The sequence below is a fragment of the Xenopus laevis genome, chromosome 8S (assembly GCF_017654675.1).
Source record: "Xenopus laevis strain J_2021 chromosome 8S, Xenopus_laevis_v10.1, whole genome shotgun sequence".
Classification (NCBI taxonomy): Eukaryota; Metazoa; Chordata; class Amphibia; order Anura; family Pipidae; genus Xenopus; species Xenopus laevis.
The window spans coordinates 25,483,687-25,490,225 of NC_054386.1; positions in this window are offsets into that span (position 1 = coordinate 25,483,687).

A 6,539-nucleotide genomic window follows, 5' to 3' on the forward strand; every position below is an offset into this window, starting at 1 on the left:
GTTCCTCTATGAGGGGGCTTGAAGAACAAATATTAGTCAGCACACCGATTCTTAGTATCTTTTCTTGATGGTGCACGTTCTGCAACGACCACTTTTCATTGACAGACCATGTAAGTTGTTTTTCATCCTAGGAAAGGATACACTATAAAGATCAAAGATCGTTATTCCTGTAGTTCAACATATGCTATATATATAATCAAATGTCCCTGTGGGCTTGCATATGTGGGTCAAACAAAGAGAACAGTTCGTGAACGCACGAGGGAACATAAGTCCGCTATTAATACTGGAAAAAGAGATCAGGCAGTAGCAGGCCATTTTATTGAGCATTCTCATAGAGTAAACCAATTGAAATTCCAAGTGTTGGAGACAGTAGATATAAAACAACGAGGAGGGATGCCCACAAGAGCACAAATAAAGGCTTTTTAAACCACATCCAAGTCGATGGTGCTGTTCATTTTCTACATTACCTCTATGAGGGGGCTGCCATATTTGTGCAGCAGGAGTCTGTTAGCATTAGAATCTCTAACTGACAGGCTGAGAAGGGACAGTCGGGTTGGCAAAACAGTCAGGTTAAAGCAGGGATCTGCAACCTTGGCTCTCCAGCTGTTAAGGAACTACAAGTCCCACAATGCAATTAAGGAGTCTAATGAAGGAGTCTAAATGCAAATGCATTGTGGGACTTGTAGTTCCTTAACAGCTGGAGAGCCAAGGTTGCAGATCCCTGGGTTAAAGGATCAGTAACATCAATTTTGTTTTATTAAAAAATCTAACAACAGGTGACCCATTCAATTACAACTGAGTAGGAGAAACAACAGCCTGCCAGAAACCAGTTCCATCCTAAAGTGCTGGCTCTTTCTGAAAGCACATGACCAGGCAAAATAACCTGAGATGGGCCTACACACCAATATTACAACTAAAGAGTATGCACACCTAAGGACCATAGGGCAGCAGAGTATGGCAACACAGGGAGCATAGGGAAGGCAGAACAAAGCCCTCCAGGCTACCAGAAAAAAAAAAGCTATCTCAGAGTTTTAAACTGTCAGTTTCAACTGTAAGGAATGTAATCAAGAAATTGAAGGCTACAGGCACAGTTGCTGTAAAACCCAGGTCTGGCAGGCCAAGAAAACTACAGGAGCGGCATATGTGGAGGATTGTGAGAATGGTTACAGACAACCCAAAGATCACCTCCAAAGACCTGCAAAAACATATTGCTGCAGATGGTGTATCTGTGCATCATTATAAAATTCAGCACAATTTGCACAAAGAACATCTGTATGGCAGGGTAATGAGAAAGAAGCACTTTCTGCACTCATGCCACAAACAGAATTGCTTGCTGTATGCCAAAGTTCATTTAGACAAGCCACAGTCATTTTGGAACAAAAGTGCTTTGGACTAATGAGACAAAAATGTAGTTATTTGGTCATGACAAAAAGTGCTTTGCATGGTGGAAGAAGAAGACCGCATTCTAAGAAAAACACTTGCTACCTACTGTCAGATTTGGTGGTGGTTCCATCATGCTGTGTGGCTGTGGGGCTGTGGGGCTAGTTCAGGGACTGGGGCCCTTGTTAAAGTCAAGGGTCAGATAAATTCAACCCAGTATCAACAAATTCTTCAGGATAATGTTCAAGCATCAGTCACAAAGTTGAAGTTAAGCAGGGGTTAGATATTCCAACAAGACAATGACCCTGAACCCACTTTGAAATCTACAAAGGCATTTATACAGAGGGAGAAGTACAATATTCTGGAATGGCTGTCACAGTCCCCTGACTTGAATATCATCGAAAATCTATGGGATGATTTGAAGCAGACTGTCCATGCTCGGCAGCCATCAAATTTAACTGAACTGGAGAGGATTTTGTATGGACGAATGGTCAAAAATACCGCCATCCAGAATCCAGACACTCAACAAAGGCTATAGGAGGCGTCTAAAGGCTGTTAGATTTGCAAAAGGATGCTCAACTAAGTATTGATGTAATATCTCTGTTGGGGTGCCCAATTTTTTTGCACCTGTCTAATTTTGTTATGATGCATTTTGCTTATTTTCGGTTTGTCCAATAAACGTTGTCACTGCTGAAATCCTACTGTTTCCATAAGGCATGTTATATATTAAAAGGAAGTTGCTACTTTAAAAGCTCAGCCAATGATAAACAAAACTCCAAAGAATCAAGAGGGTTCCCAAACTTTTTTATATGACTGTATATGTAACTTGTTATGTTCATATTTTGAAAATAATTTTTTTAGTGTCATTATTAGGGATGCACTGAATCCACTATTTTGGATTCGGCCCAAAATCCTTCCCAAAAGATTTTGCCGAATACCAAACCGAATCCTAATTTACATATGCAAATTAGGGGTGTGAAGGGGAAAACATTTTTACTTCCTTGTTTTAAGACAAAAAGTCACGTGATTTCCCTCACCGCCGCTAATTTGCATATCCAAATTAGGATTTGAATTCAGTTAGGCCCGGGCAGAAGGATTCGGCTGAATCCGAATCCTGCTGATAAAAGCCAAATTCTTGCCGAATCCCTCGATTCGGTGCATCCCTAGTCAGTATCACTTTAAATAAGTGCTGTATTTGCATCAGCAGCATGCATGTCATGACTGTTGGGTTTACTAGTAAACTATTTACCATGTAGAAATATGATTTCTGTCAAAAAACAGTGATTGATCAGGTTAATGCTGTCGGACTTCTACTATTCTGAACACAATTGAGTATCAAGAGATTGTCTTTGCATGAGCTTTATAACTTTGCCATAAAAGTACCTGCTGATTTACATTTCCTATCAGAACCCTCAAGTTCCTCTATGAGGGGGACTGCCATATTTGTTCTGCACATTAGTGTTCTAATTCTAAATGACAGGTTGCAAAGGGACTGTCTTAGAAAAACAGTACATTTTAGTAACTTCAGGTAATTACTTACAAAAACAAACCTATCCATGAAAAACTATCAACATGACCTATAGGTAATTTTGTATATTATACTTTAAAGGGAGTTTTTTCTAGTCAGACGTTTCTCAAGGAGTGCACTTGAGAAAAGAGGTTGTACCTCCAAAATGTCGTGTGTGGATGTCAATAAACCACATGTATATTGCACAATTGCCGAGGTGTGTGCCATCTAATTTTCTATTTTTATGGATTAATGAAACCAAGGATTGCAACAAGGTTTCCAGATTGAGCACCACCCGAATACACGCACAGATATTGCACCATTATATTTTGGTGTTTATAACCTGTGCACCCTAGCTACATATGGAAGAATAGCTTTGCCTTGGAGTGTGAATACTGATCAGACTGATCTCATCAGCTCAACATGAAAAAGATTTATTCCACACCCAAATCTACGAATTTTGACCCCCATGTGATGTGTCCTGATGACGATCCTGTGTGGGTCAAAACGCGTAGAATGGAGTGTGGAATAAATCTTTTTCATGTTGAACTGATGAGAATAGTTGTGAGTGCTTTTATATATATATATTTATATATATATATATATATATATATATATATATATATATATATATATATATATATATATATATATATAGTCCTCCCAAATAGCAGCCGCACTCACAGGACTTATCCAAAATATAAATGCTTTTATTTAGAAACTAACGTTTCGGCTGTGACCCATGGGTTTGCGCTGACTAGGTTTCCTTCCCCTTTAAAAATCAGGTGTACTGCCAAACAGAGTCTTCTTTAGGTTACCATTCCACATAGTGGCTACCAAATATCCAATGACAGCCCTTACAGTTGTGTTCAGAATAATAGCAGTTTGTTTAAAAAATTGAATAAAGCTCAAAATCCTTATAATAGCTTTTATTTCTATACACACAAATGCATGGGGAACACTACACATTCTGCTGTAAATTCTATCAAATTTGTGTTAATCCTCAGGGCTTTCCTTTGAATGACTGAACTAATATTTAGTTGTATAACCAATGTTTCTGAGAACTGCTGCACATCTGTGTTGCATGGAGTCGACCAACTTCTGGCACCTGCTACATTCCACATATCTTCTGCATTTGTTGGTTTTGCCTCAGAAACAGCATTTAGATGTCACCCTTCAAGTTTTCTATTGGATTACGGTCTGGGTATTGGGCTGGTCACTCCATAATATTTTGTGGGTCTCATTCTAACACAGCTAAGGTGCATTAACCTTTAGACACCAGTTAGTTGATAGAGTTTAAAGAGTTTAAAGTCATCTTCCAAACTTTTTATTCAGTTCAATTGTTTTCAGATTGTTCCCCAGAAATAAAGACTTTTTTCAATTCATTCCATTATTTATTTTTTACTGTTTTTCCAAAATCTAAGTTTAAAGTTGAACATTCCGTCTCTGGTGTTTGAGTCTGGCAGCTCAGTAATTCAGGTGCAGACTCTAAACTGTGACGATTTTGCAACAATACTCTGGAGTATTAGCAACTATTGTCTCAATTCTAACAGCTGCCTGTAATGAAACCCAAAGATTGTGCTGAGCAAGTACAAATGTAAGAAATGTATCAACTAAATGTATCAATTAGAAAAGGTTACAGGGTCGGCGACCCCTCTCCAAGAGCTGATTTAGAAGGTAAAAAAATACACTTTACACTTCAATATTAGAAAAACAGTGACTCGTAGAAAATAGTAAAAATAGAAAGTAATTGGAAAAAGTCGTCAACCACCCCTTTAAATAGGCAAATAGTAAATGTTACCTGCTTATTGCTTGCAATATATAATATAGGCAATATAGGCAATAAGAACTGTAGCAAACTACTGTAAATATAAAATTGAAAATTGAAATTCCGTTTAAAACCACAGGGGGACTAAAGGATAACTGTGGGTTAAACCTTTTATCTGTGTTTATGATAAGATAGTTTAATGGGCTTACTGTTTAGAAGGGCTCTACCAGGAAATCCACAATTCCATTCAGCTGTAGAATTTATACACTTCTGAGCTCATATCAGACAATTTCTCCAGTGTCATGGTGCAGATTGTGGAGATGATTCTGCCAGCATCTCCCTTTCCCATGTGTTCCTGGAACAGTAGAATTTTTAAATCGAGAACTGGCTGATTTTCAGTATAATATCAGTCAAACAGGCCTGTTGCTGAGCCCCATACATGGAATAAGCTACCGCCTTGGGCAGGAATGACTGAGTTAGCAACTTTTATCAGCCCATGTGTGGCCACCATAAGACTGAGGGTGCAACAAAAAGCATGTAACGCTTACAATTGTTTCTACCCAACTAATTATTTAGTTTTTGCTTGCTCATTTGCTTGTTTTTGGGCTGCTTATCTGGGGAATGTGAGCCTGAACCTCATGTTATAGCTGCATTTAGGATACCTCCTAACTGGTAAAAATGATGCTTGATGCCAATGTTATTAATAGGAAATGAACATTAGGAAATGGGTTGCCACGAGAAAAACACCTTACACATAGAAGCCTTCGTGTAGCATAGCGGTTTTAAAACACATTAGTGCACAAGTAAGTACTTGGGTTGTGGGTTTTCAAAGAACTCTGGTATAAGAAGGAGCTTTCACTTTACATGAGTAGCTTTGCCTCGGACCCATGAGTGGGTGCCAGGATTTGGATCATCGCTTGATTATCGGGAACATGAGGGTGATGAACCAAAGGTTTAGGGCAAACTCCTCTGACCCTAAAATAAATAAAAAACATAAGGTAGACTACACAGGCCCCCAGTGAACTGACTGACTTTATTAGTACGGTATGTTAATTATGTTTACTATTTACAGAATATATGCCACTGACTAGTTATTGGACCCCACAGCAAAATAATTGGGCCCCTAAACTTTGGGAATGTGATATTTTCCATGAACATATATTGTGGCTGCCTATCAGTTCCACTGGGCAGCATTTGCAGGGCCTGTTTTGTCTATCGTTACATCCCTGCTTTTCAGTAAAATTATTAGCAAATTTGTTTCATAGAAGCGGGGGCTGGAAAAAAAATACACAAAAAAAATACACTTCACAAGTTCAGCCTTTTGTCCCAGCAAAATATAACCACAGTTCCTCTATATAACCACAGTAGTTTAGAGAAAACATAATCAAAGCAACTACCATCTAACTAGTTCAGAGAAGATACAGCTAAAATGTTGTGGGATAGTCAGGGTGTGGTGTGAGAAGGTACATCTTTTGGCTAATGGCTACAGAGTATTTTCTTCACAGGTGCTGCCAGGGGAGAAAATGCCCCAAACCACTGCTGACTAGACTAGACTACATGGGCGACTTCCGGCACCGTGTCAGATCTGCCGGAAACACACCATGTAGTTCTATCCTAAAGAGGAAACCACCAGATGGTTTGCCATTTTTCATTTTTGTGTTTCCCTATTAACGTTGGTATGAAACATTATTTTTATTGGACAGGCCAATTTTCTACATGAGAATATACAACTGAAGTATTTCCAGGGCAACAATTGATTACAGTAAATGCTGCAACCTTAGGGTTGCCACCAATTTGGTTTTGACCAGAACAGGTCAGTTTTTGTAAGGCCTGTTCGGGTGTCAACTTCCTGTTTGGTTTTCAGCCTTATGAATCCTGAGCAAT